Raw genomic sequence first — 27,046 nt, 5'->3', positions numbered from 1 at the left:
GGAAAGATATAGTCTTTTTTTTTTTGGAAAAACAAGTCAAAAAACAAAATTTGGCAATTATTTGAGTGCTTTTAACCGCTGTTTTAAAAACTGGTCTTGGCGGTTGGTTAATCGCACGAAAAGCGCTCGGCGGCACCTATCCGCCGCGAGTTTAGTAAATTCGGCCAGTAAATCGGATTTGTGAAAAAAACTCAAATAAAGATCGACTACAACAATGATAAGCAATATAGCTCCAATTTGTGACTGCAAGTTTGCAACATGGAAAGAAACAGTCTCCTCTTTGTCTTCTTGAAAACATATACAACCATCATCAAACTCAGTCCATTTTCTAACAAAGTCTCCTTATCCATTAGCATTACGCATGACTGAAATCAGCTCATTTGACACACAAATGGCAGCACCTTCTTGTGAATGTATCATCTTTGGGAAAAAGTGGAACTGTTTTACCATTTATTGCTCATCGAGATCATCTGAAGAAAACGACGATCGAGAGAAGTATAAATTGTAATGCTTCATGTCCCCCACTTGTAAATCGAAACTCCGATCCCTATGGTTTGCAATATATGTGAGCAATAGAGGCCTAATATCAATAAAATATTTTCTTAATAATTTTTTTTTATATAAAGTTTAATCTAGTAAATGTTCATTTTTTGGCAATTGCATTGCACACACTTTAATAATAGTTTGTTCTATAAACACAAACGACTAAAGTCATAGAAGCGAGGCCAACAACCTATTTCTCCTCAATCAAGTCTGATCAAAGGTCAATTAATAACCCAAAGCACACTCAACCACGATCTAGTGGTGTCGTCGTAGCACTTTAGGGTCGAGTCCACCGAGACCAAGCAATGCACTATGAAATTATATAGATCAAATTAAGCTAAGGCAATGAGAAAGATTGTAGTTCAAGTAACCGAATAAAACAGAAAGTAAATAAGAGTTTCGAATTCAAAGGAAGATATTAGGTGTGGGGAATCAGTTAGGGGACACAATCACAAATTTAGATGATATATTTAGCATTAGGTACCGTTGTTAAACTCAAATCTCGAATGTAAAACTAACCTACTGTCGCAGCATTAGTTATCTATGCAAGGAATTGATAAAACTCTAAACCGTCGTTTGAATCTAAACAATCCTAGCAAGCATTAAGTTCAAGTTTGATTCTGTTCACAAGGTGCCTTAACTTCAACCTTCGTTGGCTAAGGATCACCTTGCTCACCTATGTTCTTTTCAAGCAATTCAACAACACTTTTGATGCCTAGATGAATTTAACCTATGATAATAAACTAGGTAGCTAATCTAGTTTAAGCAATAAGAACAACAATAGATGAAGAACACAATAGATCAATCCCAAATCTAACAACCTAAGTTAGAGAATCATGAAACCCCTAACCCGAAACCAACAGTAAAACTACTCGGACATGGAAATCAAAAAACAGCAAATCAAAGATGAAAAAATCATTATCGAATTGTAAAAAAAAATAAAAGGGTTCAGAATTCTTCTCCAAAGGGTTAGAAAGGATAAGAGATCTTCTCCCAAAGCTTACAAGTACTCAAAAGCTGCGTAGAATAAAAGTTATTTTTCTAGAGGCCGAACCTCGTGCTTAAATAGTAAAATAAAACCCTAAAAGTCGGTTTAAAAACAAATAAGGAAAAGTTGCTTCGGGGACGGGACTGGTCGATCTTGAGCAAGGATCAGTCGATCCGGAATGTTTTTTCTGCTCTCACTCCATCTGCTTGCTAGTCCGATCAGTCTTCAACCAATTTAGCTCCAGATACATATTTTCATCCCCAAAACGCTCAGATTCCTTCCAAAGTCACCTAGAACCTGTAAAGACTCACAAAAGACCAAAAAGACTCTAAAAGCATTCTTGGGCCTAACAAAAGACTCAAAACAAGTGTAAAAATTGTGGTTAAAATCCTATAAAATACAGACACATCAAAGTCATAGACGTGATTCACCAAAAGAGTAGGACCAAGCTTGGCTTCTCAAGGAGGAGAAGCTCGAGAGGAAGATGGTGTAATCGTCTGTTGTCGTTTTCGAGAAAAGAACATGACTTGGGTTATGATAAAGTTTGTTTCAAAATAGATGCTTTTGCATTCGCTGATCCGAGAGGATTCTTGTTATTGAGACTTGAAAACAGATTTTGATGCTTCTTAACTCGGCTATAATAATTGATTAAGCGATTTGGGTTTAATTAGTATTATGCCAGTTTTTCTCGTTTTGAGCAAGTAAAACAAAAGGTTTTTTTTTTGGGCAACACAAAACAAAAAGAACAAATTAGGCGATACATTTTTTTTTGTTTTTCGTTGAAAAGTAATTTATAAATAGTATAGTCTAAAATACATTTGTTGCTGTAGCCAGATAGGTGGTCTAAAGCATTCAAAATAGAAAATACAGTGAAGACATCCAAATTTTGCCATACATATTAACACTTAAATTAAACAAAACAACTGCTTGTATGACTATGAGAATATCATACTAGTCATAGAAGCGATAGTACCTTTTCGTAAAAAAATATTTTTCTTTGTTTTTTTTTTAATTCAAACGGTTGTATATGTTCATTGTAGAGTTGTGTCTTTTCATTATATTTTATTTATATTTTTTCATCACAACTTTTCGTTCTAATAGGTGTGTCTATTTAAATAGTCATGTTTTTGAACTCTTTTTATATTTGTCTCTTCATCACTAACTAACAAGTTCGTTGAAACAAATTTTCCACTTTATGTGGACTCTAGATAATTGAATATATTCTATAATCTAACTAAAATTTTAGAAATGATTATAGCAATAGAAAAAAATTCATACAACTTAATATTGAATTTACAGTTGTGTCTATTTATCTTAACTTTCTATTAAAAATATATTTTAAATATAATAATAACAATCTGAATAAATGAGAACAACAGTTGTGACTTTTCGAAGTACTTTTTTGTAAAAAAATTGGTTTTATTTGTTCTTTTTAAAAAAGTCAAACAGTTGTATTTGTTCATTGTAGAGTTGTATTTTTTCACTATATTTTATTCATATTTTTTCATCACAACTTTTCGTTCTAATAGGTGTGTCTATTTAAATAGTCATATCTTTTGAACTCTCAATAACTAACAAATCATTGTTCGTTGAAACAAATTTTTCATTTTATGTTAAATCTAAATAATTTTAATATTATTTTTTTATTTTTTTATATTTAATATTCAATGTTATTCTATTAGCTAACTAAAATTTTTGAAATGATTATAGTAATATAGAAATTTAATAAAACTTAATATAGAATTTACAGTTGCGTCTATTTATCGTTACTTTTTGTTAAAAACTATTTTATTATTTAAAATTTATTTTATTTTGTTCCTAAGAGTTGTGTATTTTAATTTTAATTTTCCGTTGATGTTGTTTCATTCATTATTAAATATATTTTTAATTATAGTTATTTAATAGAAAATTACATTACTCATTATAACCATTAGTTCAATATTTTCAGTAAGGATCACTTTGTCATAAAGATTTTTTAAAATTGTAGCTCTTTACCAAAATTTTTCATAAAAATATCTTATATTTATAATACTTTAAACTATATGTTTTGCAAAGTTGCTTCTATTCTACATAATATTTTTTGTTATAAGTTTTTATTTTGATGATTGTGTTTTTATTAACAGTTTCTGTATTCAAACTATTCTATTACTTTTAAATAATTTTATAATATATAATTTTAAATTTTAAATTTAAATTATTTTTTTTCTAAAATATTTCCTCCGCGACATCGCGGGGAGTCTGAGTCCTAGTAAAATTAGTTTTATTTCATAGGAAAGCATACATAAATTTGATGATGCCATTGCCATAACAACATAATTCAACCGCTTGAATTGTTGATCGGTTTCTATTATGTTTTGCAACAACATCGTCCATTAACACACTCTCCATCCTTGTACCACCTGTCAGTGCAGTCAAACCAGCATTCATAATTTCTGTACCTTGTTGAACATGGTATAGTGCAAACATCATTTTTTTATGTTTCGATCACTGTAACACATGACAACGTATGTTAACCAAAAGTAAATAAATTATATGCGTACATACATATTCACTAAAATCGGCTTTTCATTTTTTTTCCTTTCTTAAAAGTAAAATATTAGAAGCAGCTTCTTTTCTGGGAAAAAAAAAAAGGATTTCTCTTTCTTCTGAACAGCGATTACTCGATTGTTTTAAAAATAGCAGTTGCAAGCTTCTTCTCATCGATGACTGAGGCTCTACCTCCCCTTCCTCCTCCGGTTCCACCGGATCCATCTTTACTTCACTCTGAATCTCCAAATCCGGTTCAATCTTCTTTTCCAATTGATGTGGTGATGTCGGATTTGTCGTCTTCTTCCTTCTCTCCTCCCTCAAATCTGCAAAATCAAGCTATTCCCTCTGAGAAAGGTCTTCTTGGAGTGGCCCCTTCTTCTTTGGGTAAGGACAAATCTTCTTCTCTCTCTTTTGTCTCTACTAAGGCCTCGTCTCCTCCAGTTTCTTTGCCTAGTGTTGCTGAGTCAGGTTTCAATTGGGCAAAAAATCTTATCTCTTCGGAGAAAATTCCGGTTTCTTCGGCTGATGTTTCTATATCTTCAGAAGGTCGTCCTCGTGTCAAGGTTCCTAATTCAGTTTTTGAAAGAGGAGCGAAGATTCATGAAGACTTCATTGTGGGAATTTTCTATGGAAAGGCTCCATCTTATGAAAAAATTTGGGGTGTCTTGAACTTCCTGTGGGGGAAAGATAAAAGAGTTACGATCCATAAATTGACATCAAATGCTTTTCTCTTCCATATTCCTTCTCCTTCATTAAGGAATCGGGTGTTGCAACACGAATTGTGGCATGTAGGTGATTCTCCGTTTTTTGTCACGGCTTGGAAATCTGAGTTTAGTTACAACCCTCCTTCGTTGGAGAAAGCTCCAGTCTGGGCTACTATAAAGGATATTCCCTTTGATCTAATCACTCGTGAGGGACTAAGTTTCATTTGTAAGCCGTTGGGTCGAGCAGTAGACCACAAGCCTCTCACTAGTATTAATTCTGCAGAAGTTAAAGTTATTGTAGATCTTATGAAACCTCTTCCTTCTGTGTTGGAGATTGAGCGAGAGGATGGTCATGTTTTGCTTCTCACAGTCTCGTATCCGTGGTTGCCTCCTCTTCGTTCTTTTTGTAACGAAATTGGACACAAAGCTTCTCTTTGTCCTATTGCTCCTCAATCAAATGCTTCTGTGGTAGGTTCTGAGAATAACTCGCCTACTGGACCAACAGTTAAGCTTTCTTCGACATCTCCTGTTGGAAAAAAACAGGTATGGAAACCAGTTCCTAGTCGTTTTGCTACAGGTGATAATGGTGTTTCTGTTGAAACTCCTCCTCCCTTGGATAATTTAAAAGAACTTACATCTACAACACCTATGGAAACCCAAACTCCTTCTTTAGAACGGAAGTCTTCATCAGTTTTAGCTACTACGGTTAGTGACAAAACCCATGTCTTCACCTCTGTTCCAGAATCAACATCAAACTTACCAAACACTAACTCTGCTGATCAGTCTTTTGAATCACCCACTCTTCTGCTTTACTCGTGGATGTTCCTCCACCTACAACAACCTCAAACCGTTTTGATATGCTATCAATGGAGGTAACTGCGACAGTTTCCGGAGGGGAGTCTTCTTCGATGGTTCTCTTTGATCCTTCTTCCTCTTCTTCAGTTTCCTCTAAAGGGAAGAAATCGAAGAGGAAGAGGTTTGATCATCTATCACCTGTTCAGGGTGGCGTTCTCTCCATACAAGGAAGGAAGCGTCACATCCTATAATCTGTTTATGTCGAATAACTTTTTTTGGAATGTGCGAGGTCTTAACGAATGGTCAAAGCATCGGCCTCTTTGCAACTGGCTTCGTTCTCATCAAGTTTCTTTTGGAGCCCTTTTGGAGTTGCATGTTAAAGAAGCAAATAAGAACCATATTTTGTCATCTTTTGGTCCGGAGTGGACTGTTTTATCTAATTACCAGTTTTCAGATTTGGGAAAGATTTGGATCATTTACAAAGCCCCTATTACAGCAAGAGTACTTTCAATGGACCTTCAGTCAGTTACTTGTGAAATTTCATTAGAGGATGGTTCTGAAATTATATATTCGGCAGTTTACGCTTCGAATGAAGAGGAGGAAAGGAAAAAGCTTTGGAGTTCTCTTCGAGATACAGAGGTGAATTTTGGTTTATCAAACAGGCCGTGGATGATCATTGGGGATTTTAATGAGATCCTTAGTGTAACTGAAACCTCAAATGTTAATTTTCTGAGTTCTACACGTGGTATGAGGATGTTTGGAGACTGTTTAGCAGATTTAGGCTTGTTTGATCTTCCTTTTAGTGGTCCTAAATTCACTTGGACAAATAAAAGATCTGTAGATCCTATTGGAAAGAAATTGGATCGTTGCTTAGTGAATGGGTGTTGGCTGCTTAATTTCCCTACTAGTCATTGTACTTTTGAGGCCCCAGAGTTTTCAAATCATACACCTTGCTCGATCAAGCTCCACACGCCGCCTCCTTCTTATGGTACCAGACCATTTAAGTTTTTCTCATTGTTAACAAAACATCCGAAGTTTATGGATTCAGTGATGGAAGCTTGGGTTCAGGTTGGAATCTCAGTATCTTCTCTTAAAGATTTTTGTTACAAGCTCAAGAAAATGAAAGGCCCTATGAAGTCTTTGATGAAAGAAAATTTTAGCGATCTAGAGAAGAGGGTTATTCAGGCTCATGCTAAGCTTAATGCCCTTCAGTTGTTAGCTTTGAATGACCCATCTCCTTTCAATATTCAGAATGAAACTGAAGCAAAAGAGCTATGGTTGAGTCTTAGGCTAGCTGAAGAAAGTTTGTTTAAACAAAAGTCTCGTCTAAAGTGGTTGGGTGAGGGTGATTTTAATACTTCTTTCTTCCATAAAGTCTCTGCAGCTAGAAATGCAGGGAATGCCATAAAGCTCTTGTTTAAAGAGGATGGTTCCACCACTTCATCTCTCAAGGAAGTCCATGATCTAGCTGTGGAACATTTTATTGGGGTTATGTGCACTATCAAGGGGAGGTTCATTCCTCAGTTGCCTGATTTTCTAAAGTCTGTAATCTTAGCAACTTGTACAGTGGAGCAGCAGTCTTCTCTGTCCTCACCTTTCTCTGATGAAGCAATTAAATCTTGTCTTTTCAAAATGCCTCTAAATAAAACTCCAGGTCCAGATGGTTTTTCTGCAGAGTTTTTTAAGGCTAGTTGGTCTATTATTGGGAAGGAATTAACAATGGGAGTGAGACAATTTTTCCTGGATTCCTTTATCCCATCAGCCCTAAACGCTACTTCTCTTGTTCTTATTCCGAAAAGACCTGGGGTTGTTGATTTGAAGGATTTTCGACCTATATCTTGTCTTAACACAGTTTACAAGATCATATCTCGCCTCTTGAAAAACAGGTTAAAGATTCTGCTACCGGAGCTTATACTTCCAAATCAAACCGCCTTTGTCAAAGACAGATTGCTAATGGAGAATGTATTATTGGCCTCAGAAGTGGTGCAAGGCTATCATCTTAGTTCAGGAAAACCGAGAATTACTCTTAAGGTGGACATTTCAAAAGCATTTGATTCAGTTAGATGGGACTTTCTCCTCAACTCTCTTCGGGCTTATCAAGTTCCCCAGGTTTTCATTAATTGGATTAGAGCTTGTGTTTTGTTCCCCATCTTTCAGTGTTAGTATAAATGGGGTTACGTCAGGTTTCTTCAAAGGAAAGACAGGTTTGCGCCAAGGAGACCCATTATCCCCAATTCTGTTTGTTATGGTCATGAATGTTTTGTCTCTAATGTTGAATAAAGCAGCAGAAGAAGGATCGTTCAATTATCATCCTGGTTGTGAGGCTCTTAAACTTACTCATCTTTGCTTTGCTGATGATTTATTGATCTTCCTCGAGGGTTCTGAGCTTTCTTTAAGGGGAGTTATGTCAGTTCTTGCAGATTTTGCAGAAATTTCTGGGCTAACAATGAATATGGAGAAGACATCCATGTTTTGTTCTGGTCTGAATGAGAGTTGTGTGTTGAGGCTACAAAGCCTATTCAATCTAAACCTGGTCTCGCTTCCAGTTAGATACTTAGGTCTCCCTTTATGCTCCAAGAAGTTTTCAGTGACAGATTGTGATCCTTTGTTGTCTCAAATAAGAAAGAAACTCAATTGTTGGACTCACAAGTTTCTGAGCTTGGCGGGAAGGTTAACACTTATATCTACAGTTATTTCGGGCATTGTAGGTTTTTGGACTAGTGCTTTCTTCCTTCCTAAGCAGGTTATTCGGAGGATCAATGGCCTTTGTAGCTCTTTTCTTTGGCATGGAAAGGTAGATATACCCTCAGGGGCTAAAGTGTCATGGTATGACATATGTTTTCCAAAATTGGAGGGTGGACTTGGATTAAGGCACATTGGTACTTGGAATGAGACTTGTGCCTTAAAACTCTTTTGGTTGCTGTTTTTCAGAGCTGGTTCTTTATGGGTAGCATGGATAAGAAGTAAGTATCTTTCTACATTTCCTTTGTGGGCGCTCAATGAAAACAATGCTGCTTACTCTTGGAATTTTAGAAAATTACTTAAGTTACGTCCCAAAGCTCTTAAGTTTCTCAGCATCAATATTGGAGATGGTGATTCTACCTTCTTCTGGTGGGATCCTTGGACTCCCTTTGGTCCTCTTTACCAATTTCTTGGTTCAGATGGCCCTTCTCACATAGGGATCCCTCTGTTTTCAACTGTCGCTGAGTTGAGAAATGCAGATGGGTGGTCTCTCCCTAATGCCAGATCTGAGAGACAAGTTCTTCTCTACTCTTTCATCTCTACCATTACCATGTCATCATCAAATGATACTCCGGTTTGGGCAATTGATGGTATTCCTTACAAGTTTTTCTCTTCAAAAGCTGTGTGGAATGCTGTTAGGATTTCAAATACAAGAAAATTTTGGGCTCCGCTTGTGTGGCACAAAGCAGTCATTCCAAAACATGCTATTACGTCTTGGCTGTTTATACTTAATCGTAACCCTACTCTTGATCGTTTGTCTGCTTGGGGATATGATGTTGAGTTAGATTGTCTTCTTTGTGGGCTAGCCTGCGAATCTAGAGACCATATGTTCTTTCAGTGTGCTTTTTCTGCAGAGGTCTGGAGTTTGATAATGCAAAGGCTTCAAATCTCTTCTCCTCCATTTCTCTGGGATCAGATCCTCCTTTGGCTGCCATCGATATTAGTATCAAAGCAAAAAAAACTTGCTCTCCTTCAAGGCTGGCAAGCTGCGATTTATGAATTGTGGCGTGAGCGAAATCGACGTTTCCATGACGGTCTCTCCCTCTTCCCAGTTCAAGTAGCAAGGCACATTTTTTCCTCCATGGAAAATAAGTGTAATGCAATGATTCAGCTTGGATTAAAGCGTGGGACATCAATTCTTCAATGCTGGGTTACATAAGGCTATTTGAAAGTTTTAAGTTTAGGCTTGTTTCTCCTTTCTTATTCAGGCTTCCTTTGCTTGGATCCTTCTTCCCTTAATACTTAGTAGCTAGTAGTTTTCTTTCTTCTCTCTGTTTGTAATGGTTACATCTTGTTCGTTGTACTCTTTGCCTTCTATTTAAGAAAACCTTTTAACAAAAAAAAAAAGTAAAATATTCGATAATTAATTTGAAACTGACGAAAAACAATTGGACGGACCTACGTTGAAAGGAAGGGGGTCATTGTTGGCTGATTTGGTAGAGAGCTTTGTTTTTGACCCCCAAATCCTGGATCGAGACCTTACATTTTATTACTGTTTTTTTTTTTGCCACAGCAAGAACTTACCTATTTGACATAGTTTTTCATCCATTTTTATATTTTCTTTTATTATTTATTAAATTTTGTATCTCTAAAAAAACGAAATAACGTTCTAATCACAAAAATGATTACAAAAATAGTTGCAAAGCAATTAAAAATTATTCAGGCAAATTTTATTTATATACTTATACTTTATATAGAAAGACTATAGTGAAAATTTTTTTATAACTAATATAATTGACTCCGGTGAAAAAAATTCCTGGATCCGCCAGATGTACGATAACAACATACCTGGTGAGGCTAAAACATCAGAGTTGGACGATGATATTGTTAGTATCACTACAAGAAAAAAAATCACAGAAGTTTTGGTGATATTCATTTTTTTCTCACTATTGAATCTCTTTTAAGAAGAAGAACGTCTATATACTTCTCGCGATCTTTAAGAAATCTCTTATTTATATCACTCTTTGCCAAGAAAAGTCTTAATTTTTAACCTAATTATTTTATTTTCTTCCCTTATTTTATTTTCTTCCCATAAATGAATCGACCAAATATGCTGATAACATTATTTTGGTGGTAGATAACTAGATATGGAATGATTCCAATGGTACCAATCATGGAAATATATATAGTCAACAATATTATTTTGTAATTAAGTAATAATATAATGTAGATGATTTTGAAATTAAGGGAGATATATGAGAAAAATGGAAATTCTGCTTTTCAAAGAAAATCTTACACAATTACTATCATTCACTATGTATCAGATTCAATGCAAGATCTGAGTGCATAAATTAATGTAAGAAAAATTGAACTGACAATTATTATTTTTTGGGTCAACATTAGCATATATATATATATATATATATTTGCATGTATGGCATGATTCTATAGATTTTTCGTACCAAATCATTGAAATATGGTCAAAACTTCTTCTGGTAACCATTTAGTATTACAATAATACATATTTGTTAAATAGAGATTTCATTAAGCATAAAGTCTTACAATTAGTATCATTTATCAGATTAAATGAAAGCTTTCTCTTAGGCCTGGGCAAAAAAACCAGACCCGAAAACCCGAACCGGAACCGACCCGAAAATATTGACCCGAATCCGAACCCGGAACCGGTAAAATATCCTATTGGGTCCTAATCTCCTAAACCCGAAGAACCAGAACTGAACCCGGAACCAAACCGAAAACCGAATGGATACCCGAACCAAATCCGAACCGATATTTTCTGTTTACCCTATTGGGTCCTAAACTCCTCTACTCGAGAAACCCGAAGCCGATCGGTTCCTACCCGAACCTGACCCAAGTACCCGAATGCCCAGGACTACTTTCTCTGCAGAATCATAATTTTGTTGAAATAAGGTATGAGTTCGACAGTACACAAAAAAAAAAACCATTAATAGATAACACAATTTATTTTGTTTCATATTATAATTTTGTTATCTGTAGCCCCCGAATTTTTTTTTTCAGATATGAGGTCGGAGAGCGGTGGCTTCTCTAGCACCGGCTTTCTCTTTGGCTTTAGTTTCGTAATGCTTTCTCGTTCTCCTGTTGGTGGGGCTTTGTTAGATATTTTGTCCTTTTGAGGTTTGGTTGGGAATTGGAATCAACAGGTATTTGCAGTGGTTGGGCTCGCCTCGGTGTAGTCTAACGTTTGAACAGCCTCCTGTGTCTCCCTCGGTGGCCATCGATACACGCCAGTCACGGAGTTCGCAATGGTTCGGATTCTTGTTCTGCATTTGTGGTTTCGTCTCTAGTGATGGTGGCTGGGGAGCTTAACCATTCTTTGGACTTCTCCCTTCTATTTATTTGCGTAGGTATATCCTTTCAATTTCAATCAAGTGTAGCCGTGTAGGTATAATACAGTGATCGAAACAGCAAAAAATGAAAGAAAACTACACAGCACATCTTACGCAAGTTTAGTAATAATACACCATTATATTGGGCTTGTTCGTTTGGCTGCCGTAGGTACCTGCGGCTGCGGCAGACGCAGATATGGTTGTTCGTTTGCTTGCCGCAGGTACCTGCGTCATGATGCTGCGGCAAACGCTGCGACCTGCGTCTAGTATTTTTAAACGTTGTTTCAATTTAGCGGTTAAAAACATAAACGCAGCCGCTGCCACTGCCGCTGCCGCTGCCGCCAGCATCAACCAAACGAACAAGCCCATTATGTATTAATTCAAATGTTCAATTTCTTTTGGCATTTTCATCGCACAAACTTACAAACTTAATAAGTTTGTTTTATAAACACAAACGCAAGTAATTAAGATAATATAATAAAATTAGTTTTATTTCATTGAAGAGCATACATAAATCTGATGCTAGAAAAACATACATCCGGATCAGATTTTTTTGTCCATGAGTAGTTGGTTATCATTTTAAAATTTAGGTTAAATGTAAATTAAAAAAAATCTAGAATATATTTAGCCCATGGTATAACATGTTTACTTTTGTTTGCATGTCTAAATTAGGGTGTATTAATTTTAGAATAGATTGAGTTTTAAAGAGATTTTATATGATTTTGATGATTTAGTGAAGTTGATATGATTTATTATAAAATTATTTTGAATCCCACATACAACTATAAGATTAAGATTTTATAATTTTAACCAATCTAATTTAAATCTTCGCAGCTCCTTTGAAATCATTAAACAAAATTTGAAGGGCAATTCTCGTAGATACCACTAAAATGAGTTTTTTTTTTTTAATATCACTTTTAGTATCAGACCAATTCACCAATTCTCGATGATTCTTCTCTGCACCATTTGTATGGAAATATCATTTGGATTTTCGATCCGGGAATCAACAAATCAACCATCTCGCTTGAAGGAACTGGTCCACGCAGGCTTTGCATTGGCCTTCGACTTTCAACGACATGGTCTGATGATGATGTCCTCTCTATTCATCGGTCAAAAAGTTTAGGTGTTATGAACGGAGAACCCATGTTCACAAACCGGCAAAGACGCATACAACGTTTCAAAAGACATGATCCAGGAGCTTTTCAAGCAACATATCAGTATATTGGTTTAATCAAAGTTATGTGAAAAACATTTAGGAGTTTCATCTATAAGATGTTAGCCTTTTATGAGTATACGAAGAGGGGACTTAACAGATTTTATCTTTTGCCTGTAAGGCTTCCGTTAAGAAAGCAGGGTTACTTCCACTTCTTCGTCGAAATTGTGTTCAATTTCCTTTATTTGTTTCAATGGTTGTATTTGAATTGTTCATGTATCATGTATTATGTAACATGTTTATAATAATATATTTGTTTGCCGTTAAAAAAAAACACCAAGATGTTTTTCCAAAAATACCACAACTAAAATTTTATATTAAAAACTAATCCCTAAATCTTTAACACTAAACTCTACCCCTAAAACCTATACCCTAAATCTAAATTTGTCAACTCAAACCAAAAAGAAATCCTACCCAATGAAAAACCAATATTTGTGTTTGTGGTATTTTTGGAAAAAAAAAATTGTAGTATTTTTGGAAGAAAACTAAGTGTGATATTTTGGGAAAAAAACTTAAATTGTGGTATTTTGAAGAATTCATCTTCTGGATACTATTTGGATTGAGTCTTCAAGTAAGATCTATAGGTAATCTTATAAATTTTATAACTTTATAAATTTTTAAATTTAATAAAATATATGTTTGAAAATAAATAGATTTAAAAAAGTTCTTGATAAAGAGTACACCAACAAAAATATCTTTCAAAAATTCTCAATTTAGACCATCATTCTTTATTCATTACTAGGTTATGAACCCACGCTACGCGTGGGTTTATTTGATATATTTTGATAAAAATTATATATGATTGATGACGGTAATAACATATTATCTCATAAAAAAATTGAAATTAGTACTAAAGAAAAAAAAAAATTCAGATACACAATCTTTTAAAATATAAAAATCAATTGTGTTATAAAATCAAGTCTGATAAAAAAAATTATGAATTTAACTCGACGTTCAGGCGAGACAAATCAAACTGATGACCTCACATATCCTAAACTATTTCTTTGACCATCAGAAAAACGAAACAATTTTATAATCATGAATTTAACTCGTTTTCATATTTAATTGATCGCTACCACCTATGTTTTCGTGTTTTTTATTCAATGTTTTTTTATTCTTCATATTATTTCTTGTCATTTTCATTGTCAAATTTTGTGGTAATTGTCATCGTTACTTTTACTATTTGGTTCTTTGTTATACTCTTTTTTTTTTCTTCCTCGTCAACTTCTTCATATTCTTCTACTGAAAACCTTTTTTTTTAAGACTACCACACAACTTGTTAACCCATCAAACTCCAAGAACAAAATCATTTATTTTCCCATAAAATTTGTAAAATTTATAAAGACCAGCATAGTCAACACATGCACCCAATTATTGATAATTTTATCCATATACTTATTTGGTTTTAGATCCACGCGTTTAGAAACTTCTCAAACAGAAATTCTTACTTTGGTTTATAATATTTTAAAAACATAATAAAACATACTAATAATTATTTATATAATATGAATCATATGATATATAGAAATATGAGTACACTATAAGAACATATTAATTATAAATAAATAATATCAATTATATTATATCATCAAATAATATCAACCGTATCATATTATCTGATAATCGTAACCTTATATAACAGTAACCGCTTGAACTGTAACCGTATTTAAACGTAACTGTTTAGCCGTTTATTAAACGGTTCTGGTTAAGATTTAAAAATTTCTAACCATAACCGATGGTTAATAAACCGTAACCGTGACAACCTTAACCCTGGTCATGCCTATGTATAGTTAATAAAACATGTGTGTTTGTCGTCCATCTTTCTTCTTTAAACCTTAAAATTTGACTCAAACATCAAATCAATGTCTTGCGATGTCAATTCTTCTTCCTTAGACCCAAAAATAAAAAAAATTAATGAAAGAATATCAACTCATCTATAAAATCATACACAAAAATATATTTTACAGCTCATAAGAAATAAAAAGCACAAATGTAGATAAATAAGATAATTTATATTTTACATCAATATTTATAATATTTTAAACTTTTAAAAGGTTTCGAAATATAAAATTTGAACCTTTTAAAAAGTTTCAATATTTATAATATTTTAAACTTTTAAAACTTAAAACTTATAATATTTAAAAACATTTTAAAAGCTAAGAACTTTTAAAATTTTCAATACTTATAATATTTAATCTTTTAATTTTTTTAAATATTATAATTTTTTTTGAAACTTTTTAAAGTTTTAATTTGATCAAATAAAAAACCAGATCAAAAACCAAATAAAACTTTTAAACTTGGAAGCCTGATAAATCAAGCTTTCCTGCTTATTCGTTGTTGGAAGCATATTAATCTTATTTATACTGGTTCTGAACCATTGTCTAAAACTTTTCTAGCTGATGTGGGATATTGTGCATAGTTCTTTTATTTCCATAAATTTAAAATTTTCCTTTTTCTAAAAAAATTCTGGAAATTTAAAAAATGTTAATGAATGACATGTCAAATCCTGATAGATTGTTTAAAATAATTCTTAATATATAAAATTCTGGATATTTTAGAAAATGTTAATTAGTGACATGTCTTATCACTATTGGTTGTTTTAAATCCTAGGTGGACAGCCTTAGGAGCTTATAGCTCCTACTTTTATTTAGTATAATTCATACGTTGTAGAACAACTTATTAGACACGCTCTCCAAATCTTATTATATAAAGTTGGGTTTTGAAAGTTAACCATTAACAAGATTTTGACATGTGTCAAGTTATCAATCTCAGATTTTGACATGTGTAAAAGTTAATATTTAATAGGAATAATTTGATTAAAAAAATAAATGTTATGTTTTAATAAATATTAATAATGTAAAAAGACAATTATCAAAAACTACAGAATTTATAAAAAAATATAAAGTTTTTTAATTAATTATAAGGAGATTATATATATATATTTCATAAAATTCAAAATTAGAATATTATTTATTTATTTTTAATTTTAAGTTTCTAATTCTAAAAAAATAGAAAAATAGATTAAGGAAAATATACAATTAATTATCTTATTATATAAAGCTTGATGACAAAATTACTAATTAACAAGATCCTGACACGTGTCAATTATATCATTCAGATGTTGACACATGTAAATTCTAAAATTATTAAATTTTTAGAAAATAAAAATGTAAAAATTCAAAACCTACCATAAAAAGAAAGATCATTATAAAGAATATATATATATATATATATATCAAAAATTCAAAATTGTAATATTGTTTACTTATTTTAATTTTAAGTTGTTAATTTTACAAGAAAAAGGATTACTTTTATATAAGATAAAAAAAATATGATTGTAAAAATTATACAACTAACTACTGTTTCTAGAAAAATGTAAATACTGACTTTTACATAAAGAAAAAGATTGTTGAAGTAAAAGATTTAAAATAAAAATAGATCGTTGCATATTTTTTTCACTAATCAAATAATTTATTTAAAACGACTGCTATTGTAACATATAAGATAGGAGTATGTAAGATTAACGTATGTATTTTTGTAACTATAAAAATGTTAAAGTGAAGAGACATATAATAGGTTATTTAATATGTTCGTGAAGACAATTTGTTGGTAGTAGTAAAGAATAATGAGTATAATTTAACAATAAAATATATTTTTGTGTCCAAATACATTTCAAGTGGTAATGTAGATAGTAGATTTGTAAATGGATATACATTAGTGTATTATAACAAAAAAAACAATTATTTTCTGTACTAAAAGTTTATCTCTTTACTTTTATACATTGTGTTTACTTACGTAAAGAACTAAATAAATATATATTCTTTGTTAAATTTAATTTAATTTTAATAAATTTGAATTCATCTACAACTATTTTCTTAACTAAAAGTGTATCTGTTTACTATTTTTTTCATGCAAACAATAAATTAAAAAAAATTCCTTGGTTAGTTGCCCAAGAACGGACAGGAGAATGGAGGGAAGAGTTTACAAAAGAAACTTCAGAGATAAGAGAACGCGAAGAACGGACAAGACAATTCACCTTCGTATTTGACGCACGCGGGATCCAAGAGATGGAGAATAGTTGGAAGGACTCCAGTGAGTTGAACTCATCGAGCACATTGGAGAAGGACGGCCAATCTTTAGGGGACTGAACCATAGTGAGTAACTCAGCACAATCAGTCTCGAAATGTTAACAAGCGATCCCTGCAGCACGTATCCGCTCCATGGTCCAGTACAACGCTTCTAACTCCGAATGCAGGGGGAGGGGCTCCGTCTTAGAGACTTGGCCCTCAACAACAAGGTTCGCTCCTCACCAACGCAACACCACCAGTCCAATCCTGAATGCACATTGGTTGCTTTCCAAGAACCATCAATCTGACAACGAGGTGAAGAAATCTGGACATCCGAAGACGCAGATGGAACTGACATGACCGCCATAAAAGAGAGCGCCTCTTCCCAAGCTAACTTATCGCCCAAAGCCTGAAAAATTATATCATTCACCTCGATCTCTAAACCTTGAAAAACTTTTGTATTTATGGTTTTCTGGATTACCCATAAAATCCATGGTAATTGAAGAAGTTGATCAGGATCACCCTGTTGAGAGGCATTCCTCCTTAAAACAAAATCCAAATTCCAGTACACTGACTCATATAGAAAACCCTCTGACAAGACATGAGTCGGAGATAAATTCCAAACTTCACAAGAGCGAGGACATTCAAAGAAAACGTGATTAATAGTCTCAACTACAGAATCACACCTTTTACACCAAATATCACATTGGACACTTCGGTGTATCTATTGACTTTTATAAATAGTTTTTACTTACTAAAAATATTTATTTTAAATTTTTTGTTAAATTTAGTTTTATTTTAAAAACTCTAAACCCGCACATCGGGCGGGTCCTAATCTAGCTAGTGAGTAGAAATTTTAGACATGGCCCTGCCAAGTAAATTATATTAGCTCGGCCTTGTAATGTTTTTTTATAATCTACACTATTAATTGGAGAGTACAAAACAAGATTTTGGAAAAAAAAAACATATCATATATCCATGTTGCCAAACAGATCCAATTGCTTATATAATTAAAAATAAAAAAGTATACAATATATGGTAAACAAAAACTGTTACTCGAAAATCTAATATTTATGGAAATAATAATTACGAAATTAATTATAAAATTAAAATTACCCGATATTTTTGGAAATAGATTAAACTTGTTACCATAAAAGCAAATTATTAAATTTGAAATTGTATATATAACGTAAATGGTTCTAGATTTTGAGATATTTATAGAAATCTAATTTAATATTTGAATATTATCTTTTATTTTAGATTTTTAAATTTTCTTAACCAAAAAAACTATGTTAATTAATTCATCTTAATACATATGGAAGAAAACAGAAAAATATGAAAACCTTAGTATATAGTTTGGTTCCATAATAATCAAAGAATTAAAATCAAAAAGTAAATATATATATATATACATATAAACATATTTGATTTGGTTTTATATTGTGAGATATTTACGGAAATAACAAATCAATTTAATACAATTAGATAAAAACAAATAATTATTTAGTTTAGATTTTGCAATATTTCCTAAACAAAATTTAAGTAACTAATCATGATGAGTATATATAGAAAGAATTAAAAATCGAAATTTTATATATGTAAAAAAAATGTAATTTGATTATATATTAAAAAGATATAAAAAAGTGTATGTAGAGTCTCACATTGGCTAAATATATTTATACTATTAAAAGAATATATTTATACTATTAAAAGAGAAATATTTTTCACTAGATAGTCATAAAGTTCTCTATTATTAAATGTAATGTCATTCAAATTAGAACAAAAAAAACAGAGAAAATGGTAGTTTGGTAAAAATAAAAACTAAAAAACCTGTGGATCCTAAAGTAGCCCGATTCGTTTGTAGTCGGGTTAAATAAAAAATACGCGGATCCTATGTTATCCGGTTTGAAAGGATTCGGATCCTACCCAGCGGAGGTAAAATAATAATAATAAATAACTACATGCATATTTAATCCTTAAAATCACTCAAACTATTTAATGCATTTAAATGAAACTATCCAATTACAAACAACTAATTTAAAATTCAAATTTATAAAAAGTAAATTTTTTTTTTTTGACAACAAAAAGTAAAATTGTTACTATCAAAATATGGTAATTAAATTTAAACTTATATATGTAAACATATTTCATTTAGTTATATATTTTGAGATATTTACGGAAACAATAAATATATTTAAATTATGATTTTGTTTTTTTTCCTAAAATCTATATACCAAACTTAAATGAACGAATTTTAAAATAATGAAGAATATATTTTTGTGTTAATATATTAAAAAATTTTGTGTTAGGAAACCCTAACTAATCTAATCACTATATAAGACGTATCAAACTCTTCCATTTCATTCATTCACAAAAATGTTTTCGAGCATCAAAGTTTTGAGTTTTTGAATTTTTAAATTTTATTTTTATATTGGTTTTAACTGTTTCAGATTTGGAACTCTTCAGAAACATGTGAAATATAAGAGTCAAGATTGTAAAACTTTTAAAATAATGGTGCAGGTTAAAGGATCAAATATTTCAAATCGATTTTCTCTTATCATTCTTTTTTGTTTTTTTATATGTTAGTATATATATACATTAACTATAATAGTGTATTATTTTTTATGCTCCATGATTATATTTGAAACGACCGATTTTTTTTAAATAAATAATAATATAATATAATAAATAAACTACAGCTAGTGGTCTCATACCCACTAGCCACCTAATCACAATCACAACCAACAGCGGAAAACCAATACCATTCAATATCCAAATAATATTCCATTAATAACCAATAATCATAACATTAACAATATCCAATAATCAATAGCAGAAATCATAGAACCATCAACCTAGCAATGTTCTAATGACTCAACTCTAGCAACCTAGCAAGCCAGACAACATCAAACCGAGTCCCTAGAACATCCTCCTCTTCATTGCCTTGATTCCACGATCACACTTTGCTTTTACCTGCACCACAAACACATATTGCAATGCATGAGTATTTTAAAAACACTAAGTAAGGCAATCCTCCCATCTACTGGGCTATACACACAAGCAATAGAGACATCTCTAACCATCAAACAACATTCAACAATCAACAATAACAAACCAGGACTCTGCATCGACTGATACCAACATGCATCGACCGACACCAGATGGAGGTTGCGTCGACCGACACAAGATCTGCATCGACCGATGCAAGATATGCATCGACCGACGCATGCTCGACATAACACGAAAACCCTAGAGTTTACATGCCGTCCTCGCATCTGCAACGACCGATGCAATGCCGAGCATCGTTTTCCTCCGAAGCTTCTCGCCGGATCTTCGTTCCTGCAACCACGAAACTCGATCCCAAGCCACAAGAAAGCTTCCAAACGTCCCCAATAACAATCTAACCAGCCTAGCAACACATAACAAGCAAATCAGAGAGATCTCTAGCTTAGATAAGCCATGGTCATGCACTTACCTTTGCCACAGAAGAATCTGAACCTCAAACAACCAAGAACAAGCTCCTAGGAAGCTCCTACAACGATCCCAGCTACAGATCTCACCAAGAAACGCCACAAATCTCCAGAATCACGAAGAACACTCAAGAACTCTTTCTCTCTTTCGTTTTCTCTCAAAAACGGCCAAACAACACGAATGAGACCAAAACTCGCATCTAAGGGTTTTCCCTTAACCCAAAACGCAAGAATTCGACCTTGCGTCGACCGCGCAACATCTGCATCGACTGATGCAACTCCCAAACCGGGATTTTGGTTCATGGATGTTACAATTCTCTCCCACCAATCTAGATTCGTCCTCGAATCTCGAACAACCATCAGCCAAGAACTCTTGTGCAACCGTCTCCACGGCCCGCACTCCTCTAACTGATATACAGAAGGTCACCTCTAGGCGATAGACTCACGCTCCAGGCGTCATTTGCTCTCGACTTTTGGACTTTCCTTTTTCTCATAGGCCTAAACCCTTAGTTTCATTGGCTCCTCATCAGACCTAAGTCTGCATGCCAATGTTGGCTCCTCATCGGGCCTAAGCCCGCATGCCAATATATAAATATATAAGGAGAAATCCAAACTCTTCTCTCGGGTCGTCACCCTACAGCGCGCCTCCGGATCGTCATCCGAAGTCGATATACTAACCATACTCCCGAGCCACAAAGTCTCTGAATATGGCAGTACTAGGAGGACCTAAGTCCCCCAAGAGTCGCGAGCAAACGATTCTGAACACGTCTGAGTCCTATCCCTATTCAGGTTTCCATCCCGTGGCTCGCGTAAAACATCTCAATGTCCTACCAACCACATATCCCCTCATCGGGATACCCCATGACCACACAAGGATCATATACACGCCACAAGGGCCGCCACAAAGGCCAAAAAAATGTCCTAACGAGGACCGCCATCAAGGCCAAAACAAATGTCCTACAGAGGACCGCCACCAAGGCCACTCATCCCAAAGGACCGTCACAAAGACCATCTGTCCCAAAGGACCGTCATAAAGACCATCTGTCCCGAAGGACTGTCACAAAGACCATCTGTCCCGAAGGACCGTCACAAAGACCATCTGTGCCGAAGGACCATCACAAAGACCATCTGTCCCGAAGGACCGTCACAAAGACCATCTGTCCCGAAGGACCGTCACAAAGACCATCCGTCCCGAAAGACAGTCACAAGGACACTCTGGCTAAACAGCCCCCCACAAAGGCCAACAATTGGCTAAAAGCCCGCCACAAAGGCCACACAATTGGCTAAAAGCCCGCCACAAAGGCCACATAATGTCTAAAAAGACCGCCACACACAGGCTCACTGACTCGAAAGTCCGCCACAAAGGCCACAAAAGCCCCTCCAAGGCTTTTCACCGCTAAAATGGACAGATTCTAATTCCCGTAAAACTTTCCATATTTAGCACTTTCCATTTCTGGAAACTTTCCACTTTAGGAAACTTTTCCCAAATCCCGCCTCACGGAGACTTTGTACCCCGAGCACCACCTCATCTTGTTACTGAGTCGCACAACCAACCACCCCAAGCGACCGAGTAACAAGAGAGATGGGCTGGAATACTCCATTCCCGCTCCAGCCACGGATTACAGACGGAACCAGGCTAGACAAGTTCAAGTCGCGGCTTGCTTCTCATACCACTTCTTAAACCTTGCATTCATCCTTGCCTCAGGCTCCCAAGTCTGCTCCTCCACACCATCGCAGTCCCAAAGGACTCTCATCAAAGGAATCTTCTTCTTCCGAAATTCCTTGATCCTCCTCTCGAGAACCCCCACTGGTCTCGCCTCCAAAGTCATGTTAAGCTGAAGATCTTCAGGAATCTTAGCCAACAACTGATCATCCTCCCGGAGACACTTCCGCAACATAGACACATGGAAAACCTTGTGGAAAGCACGCATAACCTCAAGTAACTCCAGTCTATATGCCACTGGTCCAACTCGCTCAATCACTCTGAACGGACCCATATACCTCGGACTCAACTTAGTCTCAGTCAATGACCTGTTCGGACCCCGCAACATGGCCATCTTGAGGTACACTCTGTCTCCTACCTGAAACTCAAGATCTCTCCTCCTCCTATCAGCATAACTCCTCTGCCTATCCTGAGCCTCTTTCATGTTCAGCTTGAGAACCCAAATCTTCTTTGACGTCTCCTGAACAAAATCTGCCCCGTACATGCTCCTCTCCCCCACCTGAGTCCAGCATAACGGTGTACGACACGACCTCCCATACAATGCCTCACAAGGAGCCATACCAATACTCGCCTGATAGCTGTTGTTGTAAGCAAACTCTACCAGGTTCAGGTGAACTGCCCAATGGCCTCCCCAATCCAAGACACACATCCTCAGCAAATCCTCCAGCGTCTCGATTGTCCTCTCAGACTGTCCATCTGTCTGGGGATGATAAGCTGTACTCATATGCACCTTAGTGCCCACCTCTGCCTGAAATGCCTGCCAGAACACCGAAGTGAACTTAGAATCTCTGTCAGACACAATGCTCGCTGGCACCCCATCCAATCTGACTATCTCCCTCACATACTTCCTAGCCAAGACCGCTACTCCATCAGTCTTCTTAATGGCCAGAAAATGTGCTGACTTAGTCAACCGGTCCACGATGACCCAAATAGCATCAAAGGTCCGTGACACTGGCAATCCTACCACAAAATCCATGGTGATCATATCCCACTTCCACTCAGGAATGGGTAGACTCTTCAGTAATCCGCCAGGAACCTGATGCTCAGCCTTCACTAGCTGGCACACATCGCACCTCGCGACCCAACTAGCTACATCCTTCTTCATCCCGACCCAATGATAATACCTCTTGAGGTCACGGTACATCTTAGTTGCTCCTGGATGAATGGATAACTTGTTCGCATGAGCCTCTCTCATAATCTCCTTCCTCAACTCCTCATCCTTGGGCACACACACACGACCGTGCACCAAGATAGTACCATTATCTGAAACCTGATACTCTGAATCAACATCCTTTGAGGCATTCACCAGCCCCAAATCCTTCCCCTGTGCCAACCACACCCTACTCAGAAGATCTGCTCTGTCAACTGCTTCCAAACCCAACGGTTCCAGTGAAATAGCACACAAACTCAAAGCACTGATCTCCCCTACCAGAGACTCCATCTCCTGCTCCTGAGCCGAAGCTACCCCTCTTCCGGCTCAGAGCATCTGCAACCGTGTTAGCCTTACCAGGATGATAGGCGATCTCCAAATCATAATCCGCCACAAGCTCCATCCGCCTCTGTCTCAAATTCAGCTCAGGCTGAGTGAATATATACTTTAGGCTCTTATGATCTGTAAACACATGTACCTTTGCACCATAAAGATAAGATCTCCAAATCTTCAGGGCAAAAACTACAGCACCCATCTCCAAATCATGAGTAGGATAGTTGCCCTCATGCACCCGCAACTGCCGTGATGCATAGGCTATCACCTTCCCATGCTGCATCAGAACACACCCCAAACCAACTCTAGATGCATCCGTATAAACCACATAGGGTTCTCCCTGCTCAGGCAAAGCCAACACTGGCGCAGTAGTCAACATCTCCTTTAGGGTTGCAAAGCCTTCCTCACACTCTTCTGACCAGACAAAAGGAACATCCTTCCCTGTCAACTTAGTCATAGGACGTGCTCTCCTTACAAACCCCTGCACAAATCTCCTGTAGTAACCTGCCAATCCAAGGAAACTCCTGATCTCTGTGGCATTCTGCGGTCTAGGCCAATCTCTAATAACCTGAATCTTCTCTGGGTCTACAGAAACCCCCTCCGCAGAAACAATATGACCCAGAAAGCCCATCTCACGCTGCCAAAAACTATACTTGCTCAACTTAGCAAACAACTTCTGCTCCCGAAGCTTCTCCATAACTGCCCTCAAATGCACTGCATGCTCCTCAGGGCTCTTAGAATAAACCAGGATATCGTCGATGAAAATGATGACAGATACATCCAGAAACTCCTGAAACACACTGTTCATCAATCTCATAAACGCTGCTAGCGCGTTAGTCAACTCGAAAGGCATCACCACAAACTCATAGTGCCCATACCTCGTCCCGAAAGCAGTCTTCCTCACATCTGCCTCATCTATCGGTATCTGATGATAACCCGACGCCAAATCCACCTTAGAGAACCAAGTAGCACCCCTCAACTGATCCAACAACACATCGATCCTAGGAAGAGGATACTTGTTCTTCACAGTGACCCGGTTCAAACCCCGATAATCAATACACAAGCGGAGACTTCCGTCCTTCTTTTTAACAAACAACACCGGTGCTCTCCACGGTGATACACTAGAGCGTACGAATCCCTTGCTCCATAAATCCTCTAGTTACTTACTCAGCTCAACTAAACAAATACTCAAGTATGGAGACATCAACCCGCCGCCACATGAATATCAACCCTCCTGTTCCTCCAAGAACCTCTAGTAACTTGCCAGTTAGGGAAACTTCCACAGTTAGCTTATTCCAAAGATAGTATTTCGCTTGGCAATTCTCCACAACAAATCATCAATACGAATGTAATAAAACAAAAAAGTACCATATGTTCGCATATTCTGATTCACCGCTTCAAATGCTTTGCAGGCCGCTTACTCAAACCTCTTGACTTATTCCCTCCAACAAGCTTACCAAAACCTTGAATCTAGCAACCCTGTCCATCTCCAATGAACTTCATCCAACATCGTCGCAACGATTAGTTTATCCTGCCATGAAGGCTTCTCGTGAACTTATGTATCTGGCAAACATGCCTTTCCCGGCTCAAACCTGCTGTAACTCCCCTTCCCCGGACTCCAGCACCACCGGCCTCACAATCCTGGCAAAACAGCCACACATTCATAACCGCTCTGGTTCATAAAACCCTGACCCATTGGTCAACACATCTAAAACCCGAGATTAAACCACCGTCAATCTCTTGAGGTCTACATTCCATCGTTATGTTTATACTCACGTCCTAGGAATTGCTTGCTCCCAAATCCTCCACTCTTAGGTTGCAACCTTCGAGACATACCGATCTCACTCTCAGACCAGCGTCTTCGAGTTATACCATCTCACTCTTGGATCACAATCCTCAAGATCTCGGTATCAGGGGAACTACTCATCCCCTCAGGGGAACATCATCCCCTCTGCCACTCTCGGAGCCCTCAGCCACTCGAGCTATCGGTATTCAGGGGAATCACCATCCCCTCAAGAGCAACAATCCTTAACGAATATAAACATCTCTCGACACAAGTACCTCCTGTGGTCCAAGTATAACATTGCAATGTTACACCTGCCCACTCAACTTATAATATCCAATTGGATTAACCACCAAGCAGAGAAATATCTGCTCCAACTGCATATGTCCACCTATCCGCCTCTCTAGGCCCGATACCCCTTGAGAATAATCTCATACCAGCCATCTACAACCGCTCCATCCTCTTAACATAAGGTGGAAAATCCTCAACATCCGCAGCCCTCGGCTGCACCCCGCCACATGCAGCACAACTGGAGCCTACACTGGTACCCCTCTCGGTAACTGCTCCAACAGCACGCCAACAGATCCGCCAAGCGATCATCTCGACCCTGGGCTCCACCCGCTGCAACCCCAAAACTGGGTTCCCAGCACCCCCGGCACACTCACCGGCTAACACTCTGGTCCTTCCTGGTACGCTTGCGACCCTCTGACGTACCTCCCTGTGGAACTCTGGACCACACACTCACTGGCCTCGGGACTCACCCAACCATGACCACTACCACGTCCCCATCCACGACCAACAACTCAAACACCTTAACCACTGATCTTCCAAGAACAGAGGCTAACAAGCATAAAACAAAACAATACCACACAAAGAAACATAACAATAACTCACCGTGGAATCTCATTGAAGGCTCGAAGAGGATGTTCTAGGACTCCATGCCACACACAATTGACTAACTCACATAATCAATCAAGACATGCAATCCCAAACATCACAACAGAAACCTAGCGAACCCAAACCTAGAACCGTAAGGGTGCTGATACCAAAATGAAACAACCGATTTTTTTTTTTTAATAAATAATAATATAATATAATAAATAAACTACAGCTAGTGGTCCCATACCCACTAGCCACCTAATCACAATCACAACCAACAGCGGAAAACCAATACCTTTCAATATCCAAATAATATTCCATTAATAACCAATAATCATAACATCAACAATATCCAATAATCAATAGCAGAAATCATAGAACCAGCAACCTAGCAATGTTCTAATGACTCAACTCTAGCAACCTAGCAAGCCAGACAACATCAAACCAAGTCCCTAGAACATCCTCCTCTTCATTGCCTTGATTCCACGATCACACTTTGCTTTTACCTGCACCACAAACACATATTGCAATGCATGAGTATTTTAAAAACACTCAGTAAGGCAATCCTCTCATCTACTGGGCTATACACACAAGCAATAGAGACATCTCTAACCATCAAACAACATTCAACAATCAACAATAACAAACTAGGACTCTGCATCGACCGATACCAACATGCATCGACCGACACCAGATGGAGGTTGCGTCGACCGACACAAGATCTGTGTCGACCGATGCAAGGTTAACTTGCATCGACCGATACAAGATATGCATCGACCGACGCATGCTTGACATAACACGAAAACCCTAGAGTTTACGCGC

At 36.3% G+C, this 27,046-nt stretch overlaps 1 pseudogene; it reads right to left on the bottom strand.

Annotated features, from left to right (window-relative positions):
- Nucleotides 1-3,822: 3,822 nt before the first annotated feature.
- On the bottom strand, nt 3,823-10,177 carry LOC109126537 (putative defensin-like protein 60; annotated as a pseudogene).
- Between the last annotated feature and the right edge of the window lie 16,869 nt (nt 10,178-27,046).

The sequence above is a fragment of the Camelina sativa genome, chromosome 9 (genome assembly GCF_030686135.1).
Source record: "Camelina sativa cultivar CO46 ecotype springtype chromosome 9, ASM3068613v1".
NCBI lineage: Eukaryota > Viridiplantae > Streptophyta > Magnoliopsida > Brassicales > Brassicaceae > Camelina > Camelina sativa.
Note: the sequence above shows the minus strand (reverse complement) of the source record. Positions and strands in the feature narration are given on the sequence as shown.